Here is a 14,326-nt window from a genome sequence, read left to right on the forward strand (position 1 = left end):
CATTCTCTCTCTCAACCAACCTACCTCATAGTGTTGTTGTGAAAAATAAAGTGGGATGGGGAAGAACCATGTTTGGCTTCTTGGAAGAAAGGTGGGATATACGTGTAACAAATAAACCCCAAAGGAGTTACATTCCATATGCAAGGGAAGGTATGAAGACATATTTCACATTGTGCATTAAGACTTCACTGTGAATTGTCCTCCAGGGACTATTACATCTTTCTTCACTGCATAAGTGCAACAGTGGTGAACCATTTTACAAGTCCTTCGATGTGAACTTTCTGAAACCTAGTAGTATCAATTCCAAAATTAGCCAAAAGAAAATTTCCCTTAAGGTGCTCTATATAGAGAGATTCCACCCTCCGCTTACTTGCTAAACATAGCTGAAGCCACATGGTGGATTATTTACTACCCAATCTATTTATCAGAAAGGTAGAGTAGAAGAAAAATGGAAGGGAGGCAGGAAAAATAGCATCAAAAGTGCCAGCACAAAGAAAAGATGAAACCAAATCAGTATTCAAATTACATGCATGTCTCAATTTTGCTTTGTTATTGTGTCACTATTTTGAAAAGCCCAAATTATGCTCATAAAAACTTAAGCTATGCATACATATGTATGAAAATCTTCAGCTTTAGTATGACTGAGATAGACAAGCCTGGTAGTAGGTTTTCTGTTCAGAACGTGGAAGCAAATAATAATCAAATATCATTGAATTGCACAAGATACTGGGATTCCATGATCCTCCTCCATTGTTTCTTTCAAAAGGCAAGAAACAGTCAATGAAATAAGTAGGTATTCCTGTCATCTCTTTGGATTCAACCCTCCTCCAGTTGAAACCGACAGTAAAGCTATCACTGACTTCATTACGGTACACATGAACCCATTAAAGAAATATTTTTAATGGCACTAGAGAGACCTGGAGGGAGCAATCCTGTGGCCGCTAGACAGCAGCTAGACGGCCATAGGGTATCTGGTTTATTGGGAACTGACCTCCCCCCCTTCCGCGCTGCCTCAGAGGCAGCACGGAACAGCCCCATCCTCCATGCTTGCAAGAGGAGTGTGGGACAGCTGGAAAGGGGCATTCCGGGGGGCGTTCTAGGTGGTAGGACAACTGAAAATTTAGGGTGGGCAGAATCTGTGTACTGCTTTACTGCGCATGCTTCAAAGCTCACAATCAATTCCATACTTAATAGTGAATTCGTAATACATTGATCCAGGCTCACTACAAAGGTAAGCATTATGAACAGGTGAGTTTTGACCAACGAGCAAACTAATTATAAAATTCGGTGGCATCACTAGTAGTGAGTATTAGACTTGGCCTTGGTTCAAATCCATGCTTGCCATGAACTTCATTGAGTAATCTTGGACCTCTCACATAACATTGGCCCAGGCTTCCTCATGGGGTTGTTATATTTATTTTATTATTATTTATTAAATTTATTAATTGCTCATCTGGCTGGTCACCCAGCCACTCTGGGCGATGCACAACATATCATAAAACAGTTTAAACAATAAAATTCTACAATAAAAACATTTTCTAAAATACCCTAACCCACCCCAAATGCCTGCCTGAACAACCACATTTTTAATGCACGGCAGAAGCTCATTAAAGAGGGGGCATGACGGAGTTCCTTAGGGAGGGACTTCCACAGAGTGGGGGCCACCACAGAAAAGGCCGTCTCCCTTGTCCATACCAGTCTAGCAGTCCTGGCTGATGGGACAGAGAAGGCCATCCGAGGCTGATCTTGTTGAGCAGCCTGTCTGGTGTTGCTGGAGGTGCTCCTTAAGATAGGCTGGGCCGGAACCATATAGGGTTTTAAAGGTCAAAACCAACACCTTGAATTTGGCTTGGAAAACAACTGGTAACCAGTGCAACTCCTTCAGCACTGAAGTGATGTGATCTCGCCGGCGGCTGCCTTTAATCAGGCGAGCCGCCGCGTTCTGTACCAGCTGCAGCTTCTGAACTGTCTTCAAGGGTAACCCCACGTAGAGCGCATTACAGTAGTTTAAACGAGAGGAGACCAGGGCATGTACTACCGATGGGAGCAGATGGTTGGGAAGGGAGGGGTGCAGCCGCCATATCAGATGGAGTTTATACAGTGCTGTCTGGCTCACAGCTGACACCTGAGCCTCCATGGACAGCTGGGAGTCCAAAATGACCCCCAGGCTGTGGACCTGGTCTTTCAAGGGTAGCCATACCCCATTCAACACCAGGTCAACATCCCCCAGCCTCCTCTTGTCTCCCACCAAAAGTACCTTGGTCTTGTCAGGGTTCAGCTTCAGCTTGTTCCTCCCCATCCAGCCACTCACCGTCTCCAGACATTTGGACAGGGATTCTACGGCCAACCTTGGTGAAGATTTGAACAAGAGGCAGAGCTGCTTGTCATCCGCATACTATGACACCGCACCCCAAACCTCCTGATGATAGCCCCCAGTGGCTTCACATAGATGTTAAACAGCATCGGGGAGAGGATGGAACCCTACGGCACCCCACAAGTGAGTGTCCACGGGTCCGAAACCTCCTCTCCCAGTGCTACCCTCTGGTACCTGCCGGAGAGGAAGGACAGGAACCACCGCAATACGGTGTCTCCAATGCCCAACCCCTCCAGGCGGTCCAGGAGGATACCGTGGTCAACGGTATCAAAAGCCGCTGAGAGGTAGAGGAGAACAAGGACGGAGCATTCACCCCTATCCAGAGCCCTCCTCATATCATCCACCAAGGCGACCAAGGCCATGTCTGTCCCATGCCCAAGCCTGAAGCCCGACTGAAATGGGTCTAGATAATTGGTTTCTTCCAAGTGTGCCTTCAACTACATCGCCACCACCCGCTCAATCACCTTGCCCCAAAATGGCAGATTTGAGACTGGGCGAAAGTTGTTCAGAACTTGGGGATCCAAGGAGGGCTTCTTTAAGAGCGGTCTTATCACTGCCTCCTTGAGGGCTGATGGCATCACTCCCTCCTCAAGGGAGGTGTTCACCACTGCCCTGATCCTCTCGCCCAGTCTCTCTGTGCAGCCCATAATGAACCAAGATGGGCAAGGATCAAGTAAGCAGGTGGTTGGCCTTACAGATGAAAGCACCTTGTCCACTTCATCAGAAGGAAGAAGCTGGAACCGATCCCACAAAACCGGTTTGCCACAGGCCGCCTCTCGCTCACTAACTGTTTCCACAGCGAGTGGAGTAACACTCCTTATCCGATCAATTTTATCTGCAAAGTGCCTTGCCAAGGCCTCACAGGAGGCCTTAGAATGCTCCAGTGGTTCCGGAGCCACAGGACCGACCAGGCTCCGGACCACTTATAAGGGGGAAAATGTTACTATTTCTGTATCTCTTTTTTTTTTCTAGTGGACTAACATGGCTGAGTGATTTTCTTGTATTGAGTGGTATTGCTTTTGCTGCTTTGGTTTTTGGTAACTGTTCCTAATGTTAACAATCTTGCATCCTTGAGACAGATATTTTTAGACATGGGCACAGCAACCTTGTACACTAGTTAACACTATGCTAGTAGAATGGCTGCTGTCTCCTAAGCCCAAGTGACACCGTCAGCAACGACCCCAGCACAACCAGGCCCCAGGCATCCCTACAGGAAGGGCCGGTATCAAGGGCAAGCAGAATCAGGCTTCTGCTGCAGGCCCACACCTCAGCAGGGGCCCATTAACAGGAACCCCCTGGAGTTGTGCCTCCTTTTCACCATTGCAACCTGCTTGTTCACCTGCCTCTCACTCTCGCCCAAACAACGGTGGTGGTGAGAAGGCAAAGCAGTAGATGCCACTGCCTAGTTCCTCACGGGCTCTCTGCCTGTCAAGTGAGCAAGTAGTAGTAATGGTGAGAAAAAAGATGAGGAGCAATAGCAGCTGGTGACAATGACAGTGAGAAGGTAGACTCATTGCGGGAGGGAGCCTATTGATGTGTCTTGCCCAAGAGCCCTCAAAAACCTGGAGCTGGCACTGCTTGTGGGTTTCCTGTGGGCAGCTGGTTGGCCACTGTGTGAATAGAATGCTGAACTAGATAGACCCTTGGTCTGGTCCAACATGGCTCTTCTTATGGCATTAACTGTAATGTAGTGTTACTACTACCCACGCTAACGAATGGCGAATGCTAAACACATCTCCTTATTGGGTTTCCAAACAGCTTCAAACCCTGGTTTCAATTCCTTGTTAAAATCTGGTTTTCATTAGCAAGGTAGCAATGGGGCTGGGGGGTGGGGGTGAGGTATAATAGAATGTGGCTAAGCCATGGTTAAAGCCACCATGGAAAGATCTGTGTGTGTTTTTGTGTGTGGGGTTCATGGCAGAGAAGGGAGTAAGAAGGGGGAGGCATTTAGAGTGGCCACGTGACCTACTTCACAGAGGACAGTCTTCTATTTGAAAAGGTGTCAGAGGACCCTGCTTTATTTGAAGGTGTCGTCTGTTTGAAGGCCTGTCCAGTCCATGGGCTTCTTCACACAGAACTTTTATCCTGCTATTGAGATTGCTCACTCATGGAAGTTTGCGGGTCCTTTAGATGACGTTGTGAACCTCCAGGGCACATACAGAGGTTATTTCTTGGTTATTCCATCTCAAAAAGAACCGGAAATAATGAGCTATATACTTAAGTCAGGATGTTACACTATTAAAATAGCCACTAGATGGCGCTGTTTCATTGAGTTCTATGGAACCTTTGAAAATTAAAAGCTTCCCCTCTCAGCAGTCATGTGTTCGCCGCTGTAAATGTGGAAAGGCTCCACAATGGGATGACTGTAGGTTTTTTCTTTAATATAAAGGCAGCCCAAGGCTAGTTTAAAGAGAAAGACCTATAAGAAGAGAGAGGAGGGACCATGATGTTACTCAGACTGAGCAGGCACCCAGTCAACTGTCAGTCTTCTCTTCGATAGTAAGCTGTGATGCGTTTGTATTTAAATTATAATTGTAATTTCTTAATTTGCATTGATACATATAAATTAGCATATGAAAACGTTATGCAAATTGGTACTCCCTCTTGTCCTCTTTTTTGGCGATGTGTAAGTTGCCACCCTAGAGGGAGTATATGAGCCTGTGGGCTGCTTCTGTTCTCTTAACTGTGACTGAGAGATCAGCAGCATTACATCTCTGTCGGGCCAACAAGTTGTGGTGGAGCAGAGATGTCAACGGAGACTTTCCCAATCCATTTCCAGCACTATTCACTGGATCTCCAGTTCTGCTGAGCTAGTGGCTGGTTTTCATATCAAAAGCAAAGCACTAATGCCAGGGTCAAATGCGGATTTGCGTGGAGAGGATCAATGAACACCAAAGTGGGCATTAAATTCTAAATTTTGTTACCAGCACTTCCTCATCATAATGAGAAGTTGGGTAGTAAAAGGACACATCTCTGCTCTCTCTTCAAAACTCTTCAGTCTTGCAAGGTGAGTGCAATGGATGTAATAAAACAATAATAATATATAGCACTTTACAGTTTCAAAGGGCTGTAAAACATTAAGCCAATTAAACCGCATGGCCCAGCTGTACTAAGAGGCGAAAAGTTTCCTGTTTAGTTTTCACGCTCCTCATTTTGACATATCCAGATTTTCCCCTGCACTAAGTACTTTGTCCGAAGTCAATTAGATCTTACCTTCAGCCATCTATATTTTTTCTCTCTCCCCTCCAAACATTTTCATTTTGTAAAGGCACAGAGACGTTCTTAAAAGCAGCATTCTAATCTATCAATTCTAAATTCAGCTTACCTAATGTATGTAATTACAAAGGCATCTGTACAGCCTCGCACCCAAAATATGGTTTTATTATGCAGAAAATGTGACAATGAGCTACCCATGACTCTACTCATGTCAGGCTCCCCAAATTGAAGATGACTGATCCTTCTGACAGAAAGGAAACCAGAGAGTTTGTTAACAGCAGCAAAGGGCTGTCAGCCATGGAGATATCATTACAAGGGCCTATTGGTGAAAATTTTCAGACCTTACTAAGGGATTTGGCCACATGAAATAAATAAGGCTAAAGCCGCCGCCTAGTTTTGTGTCCTAAAACTGTTAAGGCCCAGAGAATGCTACAGGGGAGGTATTCACTGTGGATTACATGAGAACAGGAGGTGATTCATACATGCAACAATATTTTTTAAGGATTTATCTATTTTTTTAGTCAACCCAGGCTTAGACTAGTGTAACAGTAAACATGTGCTTGCTGCCGAAAGCAGCAGCTGTGTTTCTATTTCCATTTTTTTTCACTGTAGTTTCTAGCTAGGAAAACGGGTGACCCAAAATGACCTGTGTGAAGGGTTGAGGCCTACAGAGGCAAAGGGAAAAAAAGTCAGACTTAGAGGCCTGGAGTCTTCTGTTGGGAGGGGGTAACCCTGAGAACAGCAGTTTCATTTCTCTGGTTAACTGTCACTTTCATTTGTCCCCTGAAGTTTCATTTCTTCCAGTTTGAAGCAGTACTTTCGGTTTTGGGGGAGGAGGATATATAAAGAGAGTGAGAGAGTCAGTAAGAGCAGAGACAGCCAGAGTCTGAAGTGAAAGCAGAGTCTGAAGAGAGGGCAGGAAGAAGCAGCCTAGAAAAGTCTAAGGACAGCTAGGGTAAAGGAACTTGTGTTTTGCAACTTGCATTTTCTTTTAATGCTTTTTGTATCACTCATCTCTATTGTGAAAATGCCTTTAGTTGTGATTTGCTAGCTTTAAACTTAGCAGTAAACTGTTGTGGTTAAACCCTGTGTCTGGTGTGTCAATCACCCCACGTCTACAGCCTATGTCAATCACCCGACGTTACTGAGAAGGGGAAGTTTAAAAGAAGGAAAGTGGGACTCTTAACGAGGCAAGATAGCCTTAAGGAATTGCTCAGGGGGTCCAGGTCATAAGTGGAACCTTGACAACATGGGACCCAGATGCTTGAAGTACCCCTTTCTACCACATGAACCTACCTGAACTCTGTGGTTATCATGTGAGGCCCATCCTCATGACCCGACCCTCTGCCATCTGACATTATGCATGGGGTGACCAGAGAGAGGGGCTTTTTGGCTGTGGTGCTCCTTCTCTGGGATTCCCTCCATAGAAAGGTTTTCCTGGTGCCAACTGTAACATCATTTTGGAGCCAGGTGAAGACCTTTTTGTTTGCCTGAGCATTTCAGCATCTAATGTAGGTTGCCTTGGTTGTAATTTTATCTATTCTGCTGAATTTTATAGGTTTAATTGCTGCTGCTTCTGTTTTATTCTTGCAGTATTGTATATATATTGCCTGACTGCAGTGCTGTTCAGTTGCTTTTCCAGGGCAGTGTACAATACATTAAATTAAATAAGTTAAGAATATATATATATATATATATATATATATATATATATATATATCACTGCCCTGGGAGGCTTTTTTTTTTTTAAAAAAACCTGAAGATTGGTATAGAAATCTGCAAGAAAAATCAATTCAAACCCATCAACCAACCAACCAATGAGATGTCACCATGTTGTGTATGCTGTCACATCATTGGTTGCTGCTGGGAAGGGCAGAGGGATCTAAAATGAAGCAGAACCCCAGTTGACATTTATGATAGCAAATGCATGCTTACCTTAATGTCTAGCTTGAGCCTCAGGCTGAATGTATGTATGTATGTATATATTTCTTTAAAATATTTCTTGGCCGCCTTTCAGAGCAGAAGCCCTCCCAAGGCGGCTTATAAAAATAAAATACACAAAAACAATTAAAATATTAAAAGTGATAAAAATGTAAAAACAATAAAAGCCAACAACAAACAATTAAAACCAACAATAAAACCAATAATGATGTTAACAACAGCAACAGTAGCAGTCGTATCAGTAGAAGGCTAAGGTAAAATAATATGTTTTCAAGGCCTTTTTAAAAGACTGCAATGAGGGAGCGTGGCAGACCTCGGATATACATAATCTCTTTATGCTGTGAACAGCTTATCATGTATCCAGCTTTGGAGGACCCCTGAATATGAGCTGGTCTGCAATATCTGCCTATGGGGAATAATTTGCTTTCAAACCAGGAGAATAAATGCTTTTTCATATTGAGGGAGAAAAGGTCATGTGAGTCCACCACCAGCTGGAGTCAGGGTGCAATCCTAACGAGATAGGCAGCTGCCTCTGAACTCGGAGGTGACCGCCTATCCAAAGCAGGGCAGGAGAAGCACGGAGGGGATTGTTCCCTCCGCGCTCCTCCTGCCCTGCTTTTTTGGATAGACAGCCGATTGCAGCTGTCTAGATGCAGGAGCATGGAGCAGGGAAGAAGACTGCTGTATGACACATAGGATGTGTCGTACTGGTAGCTACGCTCTCCCCGCCCCGGAACACCCCCAGACACACCCCTTTCTGGCCGCTCTGCGCTCCTCTTGTGAGTGCAGAGGACAGGGCTATTCCGTGCTGCCTCCAAGGCAGCGTGGAAGTGGGGGGAGGTCGGTTATCTGGGAAATGACCTCGGAGTGCGGGCTCCAAGGTCGGTTCCGGGAAAACACCATATCCTATGCCCATCTAGCTGCTGTCTAGAGGCCATAGGATTGCTCCCTCCATAAAACAAAGATAAGAGGTTGGTTTGTATGGTGAATGGTCACAACCAAACACAAGATGGAAATGGCCTGAGTTGAATCTCATGAAAATCGACATATTCATTTTTCTTAAGAGCTCTCAGTTATGGAGAATTCATGATTTGGCACTGGTAATAAGCCAGATTGTCTCCTCACCTTAACTCTGCCACCTGGTCACCACATTCTGAATTGTCAAGTATGTCTTTCCATTTCTGTTCATCCATTGCTTTTTTTAATTTCTCAACTTAATCGATTCTGGCCCCTTTTCATTGGCTGGTTCACAGGTGGATCAACACCTAAAGTTCATATGTTTAAAGCTTATTATTCCATTTATGTTCCACTTTTTCTTCAAGGAATGCAAGGTGGCGTATATGCTCTCCTCACTCCCCCTGCTCATTTTATCCCCAGAACAAACCTATGTGGTAGGAGAGGCTGAGAGACAGTGACTGGTCCAAGGTGACCCACTGAAGCTTCATAGCTGAGTGGGGATTAGAGTCTAAGTAGGGAATAGTGGTTCGCGGTGCCTTAGTGGTTAAGGGCCGCGGTGGCTTAGTGGTTAAGACGCTGAACTGCAGACCGGAAGGACAGCAGTTCGAGACCCGAGTGCCGCGTGGCGGAGTGAGCTCCCGTCTTCAGTCCCAGCTCCTGCCAACCTAGCAGTTCGAAAGCAAGAAATTGCAAGTAGAGAAATAGGTACCGCCTCGGCGGGAAAGGTAACAGCGTTCCGTGCACTTCGGTGTTCAGTCATGCCGGCCACATGACCATGGAAGTGTCTTCGGACAGCGCTGGCTCTTCGGCTTAGAAACGGGGATGAGCACCCTACCCCAGAGTTGGGCACGACTGGTTGGGGACACCTTTACCTTTTAGGGAATAGTGGCCCTGGATGTCACGCTAGCCCAGGGGTGTTGAGCCTCTTTTGGCCTGAGGGTCAGATTCCATTTCAGAGATGCTCTTGGAGCCCACGTTCCAGTGGTAGGCAGGGCCAAAGCCCTACCCTATTTTAGCTTAAAGCTCTTACTGCCAGTAGCTAAGCCTCCGGAGAGGCACTCCAACTTTTAGAAAGGTTGGGAGGTGTAGGATTTTTTTCTGTCTAAACGTGCACAGGATTTCACCCTTAAACTTTGTGCCTCCCTGCCAGCAATCTGTAGCCCACCCACACTTTTGTATATATATATATATATACAAGACTACCTTGTTTGTTCTGGGAATATCTATTTCCGCCCAAATATTTCTTTATTTATTCCATTTCTATACCACCCATAACTGAAGCTGTCTGGGTGGTTCACAGCAATTACCCTCAGGAAAAGCAAACGCTACCCAAGAAAGTGAGGTGTTGTTGTTGTTTAAAGGGGTGGTGGTGTTGAAAGCTGTTGGAACGAGGTTTTGTGGTAAAGGTTTGGAGATGGCGGGTTCCTCTTGGCATGGCATGGATGGGTATGAAATTTTGCAAGTGTGGTCATGCCACTGGGCTTTGGCCATCAAGGAGAAGGAAGCACCTTCCTTCCTAGAACCTAGTACTGGCATGGAGGGAGTTCTATACATCTAATGCCTACTTAGGCGGTTAACATTTACCAGTTTCAGCTGGTTCGCCAACTACGGCTTCTCCTGGACAGGGATAGCTTGGCCACAGTGGTACAGGCGCTAGTAACCTCAAGACTAGATTACTGTAATGCGCTCTATGTGGGGCTGCCCTTAAGGCTGCTTCGGAAGCTAGAGTTAGTGCAGAATTCAGCAACTTGGCTGTTGTTGGGAGCTGCCCCCTTTCAGCATGTAACTCCTTTGCTGAGGGAATGGCACTGGCTGCCTATTTTCTACCAGGCCAGATTTAAGGTTTTAGTACTAGTATACAAAGCCCTAAAAAACTTGGGACCAGGATACCTGAGTAAGCGCCTTCTCCCTTACCAACCTGCCCGGTCACTGAGGTCATCGGAGGGCTTGATCCTGGTGGTTCCACATGGACCTATGGCCTGATAGGAGTCCACCAGGAAAAGAGCCTTCAGTGTGGTGGCCCCCTTTCTTTGGAATTTCCTGCCCCTGGAGGTCAGGCAGGCACCAACACTGTGCTGTTTCTGGCGCCTCCTGAAAACAGCACTCTTCCAGGAGGCATTCCATAATTGACTAGTTACGGTTTCTATTGGCATTCTGTGTTTTGTTTTTTAAAGCATGATTTTAAGGTGGTTTTTTAATCTCTTTATTCTTTTACCATTTTATCTTCTGTGTTCACCGCTTCGAAATCTGTTTTAGAGATGGAGTGGTATACAAATATTGTAAATAAACAAACAAACAAGTGGAATAGCGGCTAGAGCAGGAGTGCAGAGTCACGGGCGCCCAGTTCAGCCCACTGGTTTCTCGCAGATGGCTACACCTCCTTTTCCCTGACCACCCATCATTTGGTGGTCAGGGAGTTCTGGGAGTTGTGGGACTTTTTTTCTGTCTAAACATGCATAGGATTGCACCCTTCATGAGAAGCAGGTAAGCATGTAATGGAGAAAATGTGGCAACATCCATTTTTATGGTAACAACAGAGAATGGGGCTGCCTGGAAAGTTACTGTAATATTGAAACAATTTTCATTATTTCCCCCAACTGGCTAAACTTCACTTTACCCAAATGCAAATAAAACCTCAGTACATCTCAAGTTATCTGACAGTTCTGATGTATTTTAAAATAAAGCTAGAGAGATTTAATGATGTGAAAGTTCATGACTCAGTAAAGATTACTGTCAAAGCAGGGGCTTAGGATAGACACCAATACAATCAAATTATTATAATCACATGAGCCTAGAGAAAGAGGTTGACTGCGATGAAGTCTGTGCATTAAGTGTTTACATTTGTTATATGCCCACCTAGTTATAAAATAAAGGAACATGTTAGGTTTACATTTCCCAATCTTTTTTCCCCCCAGAGGAATGTTTAGCATTACTACAGGGAACTGGGAGAAAACATGCTTGTATGCTATGAAGAAATGACATGAAACAGTAAGGGAATGAACATTTCACCATTTAGATGCATAGTCAGAATTGTTGACAGCACAATCCTATACATGTCTACTCAGAAGTAAGTTCCATTGCATTCAAGGGGGCTTACATTCAGATAAGACATAGGATTTCAGCCTTAATGTAGGTAAGTTACTCCTAGGGTCACACTAGATTAGATATGGGATGTCCATGACAGAAACAGTCCGGGCTGGTGTCAAGGGTAGGTATAATTGCCGAGGACCCACACCTCAGCAGGGGCCCATTGACAAGAGCCCCCTGGACTTGCTTGTCCTCTTCACCATTGCAACCTGCTGGTTCACCTGCCTCTCACTCTGGCCCAGACAATGGTTGTGGTGGTGGTGAGGAGGAGGAGCAGTAGATGCCACGGCCTCCTTGCTCACTGGCTCTCTGCCTGTCAAGCAAGGAAGTGGTAGCAATGAGGAGAAAGAGGTGAAGGAGAATTAGCAGCTGGGGACAATGGCTATAAGAAGGTAGACTCACTGAGGGAGGGGGGCCCATTGAGGGTATCTTGACCCAGCGCCTGCAAAAACTGCTGAAGCTGGCAGTAGGAACTATTTTTTTCTCCAAAACAGCCACAACATCCCTTCCCATCCCATTGGATTGGGGCTGCAGAGCTATGAGAGAATAAGTAACCCCCTCCTGCCCCCCACTTCCCCTATCTAAATTGCCCTCAGCGTAATTTGCCTAATTGGTTCCCCCAGCACCACAGCTAAATCTACATTGTATCTCCCGCCCACCCCCGATCCCTGGGTAGCTGCTCTGGAGAAGGGGGGAAATGTGGGGTCTCCGGCTGCCATGCCTCGTCTAGTTTGTCTCTGTTCTTGAACTCGCAATATGCATGAACACTGCCTTTTCAAAGAGTAGTTTTCTCCGCTCTTCCAATGCGTGTTTATTAGCACCACAAGACGGAACTCTCATTTGAACAAGTAATTTTCAGTACAGAAACAGAGCTCAGTAGCAGGAAAGGGCAAAGGAAAAGTTGTAATACAGAGGAAAGCTGGTATTTGCTAAAATTCCCTCTTTTACAGAGCCATTAAAGATGCAAGACTAAACTGCACCTGACCTCTTTGGATTTTTTTTTTTTAAATTTCAGTTTAATTATTCCACCACAATGCCATATTATATTTTTAGAGGGGGCACTAAGCATTGCCAAAGATGAGAGCAAATGGGGATACTGATTTGCATAACATTTGCATATGCTAATTTAAAGAGATATGCAAATTTGTGGAGAGAGGTGCACATTTAGAAATAATTACTATACATTAAAGAGAAATACAATACATCTCATTATAGCGGAGAAGACTGTGACCCAGTGACTTGTGTGCCTTGCTCAGTCTGCTGTGTTTATCGGCAGTCCACCTGCTGATGGATAACTTCAAGGCCCCTATTCACCCTAATGTGTTTTTCAAATAGAAGATGCCTTCAAATAGAGGAATGTCCCCCATAAAGTAGGATACATGGCCATCCTATAATTGTGTGTGTGTGTGGCAACGCTTTTTACATATTTGGGTGTTAATAATAGGCAGTAGCACTGGGAAAATATTGAAAAACTACATGCAGAAATTTTTCAATTAAAATAAATTGAGGGATCTAAATAGGTCACAGATTTCCAAAGCCAATCACAATGATTCCCTTAAAATAAGAACATACATAGCCAAGCCTCCGAAACAAGAAAGGAACATCTATACAACAAACCTAAATTAGTATTACCCTGGAAAACTGCCATGGCGTCTTCCAAAGAACCCTGGGAACTGTAGTTTTGTGAGATTGCAGGGAATTTATTATTGGTAGTTACCAACACTACAGTTCCCAGGATATGTTGAGAGGAAGCATGGCAGATAAACTGCTTTAGAGAGATCCTGAGATTAGACAGATGGTTTGCCTGGCCATTTTTGCTTGAAAAAAGATTATTTGCAGATGCCTGGTTTCACTGATTATTTGCACACAAAATTGTATTTAGGACATTTATTTATTTTTTCCCAAATGTCTAAAGTTTCTTTTAGCCAAATGCATGCAAATGATTGTATTTTGCCAGTAATTATAGCTATGTACTGTTGCAAGGAAAAGACCCTGATGCTGGGAAAGACTGAAGGCAAAAGGAGAAGGGGACGGCAGAGGATGAGATGGCTAGATAGCATCACGGATGCAATGAATATGAACTTGAGCATGCTCCGGGAGAGAACGCAGGACAGGAAGGCCTGGCGTGCTATGGTCCATGGGGTCACGAAGAGTCGGACACGACTGAACGACTGAACAACAAAGGTAAAATTGCAGAAGAACACATCTGAATGTTATAATGACACCGAAGGCTGGAGATAATCTTCATTCAGAGATTTGAAGGGAGTTTGAAAGAGATATTGCTGCTCATGTTTGTATAATCCACCCCATCTTCACCTCTGAAAAACAGTTTAAATAATAATAAGAGCTGCAAAGCAGTTGCGAGGGCTGGGAGGTGGGAAACGTAGGTGGATTTGCAGGATTACAATACCAGCCAATATGCATTATCTCTAGAGATTCTGGATCTTCCCCATTCCAACTCAACTGGCAGACCATATTTTAAAGAATTCGCACTAGAGCCAAAGAAGTACATGTGTGTTGCCTCTGCCACTCTCAAAATAGTATGTTGATATACAGTCTAGAAAACGATTGCCTCTGCCACACCTCCTGCTCTGCTCCGGATACTTGGAAGCCTCTCAGTTTGGAGGCTTAGGAGTATCAAGGGAGGATTCAACAGGATTGAACCCTAAATTAAAAAAGATAATAAAAAAATAAAAGCCTACTGTGGGAACATTGTAAGGCTACAGTTCTGAAGATATTTACTAGGGAGAA

At 44.7% G+C, this 14,326-nt stretch overlaps 1 long non-coding RNA gene across 3 annotated transcripts in view; it reads left to right on the forward strand.

The window, feature by feature from the left end:
• The window catches only part of LOC146348856 (uncharacterized), a 161,422-nt gene that overhangs the window by 70,526 nt on the left and 76,570 nt on the right, over positions 1 to 14,326 (forward strand). For all 3 annotated transcript variants that reach the window (XR_014790739.1, XR_014790738.1, XR_014790740.1), the window contains one exon: positions 13,559 to 13,759. This is a non-coding gene — a long non-coding RNA (uncharacterized LOC146348856). The remainder of the gene's footprint in view (positions 1 to 13,558; positions 13,760 to 14,326) is intronic.

Source organism: Heloderma suspectum, chromosome 4, assembly GCF_057233095.1.
Source record: "Heloderma suspectum isolate Gila_16-S chromosome 4, 16-S_ref, whole genome shotgun sequence".
In the NCBI taxonomy this organism is placed as follows: Eukaryota; Metazoa; Chordata; class Lepidosauria; order Squamata; family Helodermatidae; genus Heloderma; species Heloderma suspectum.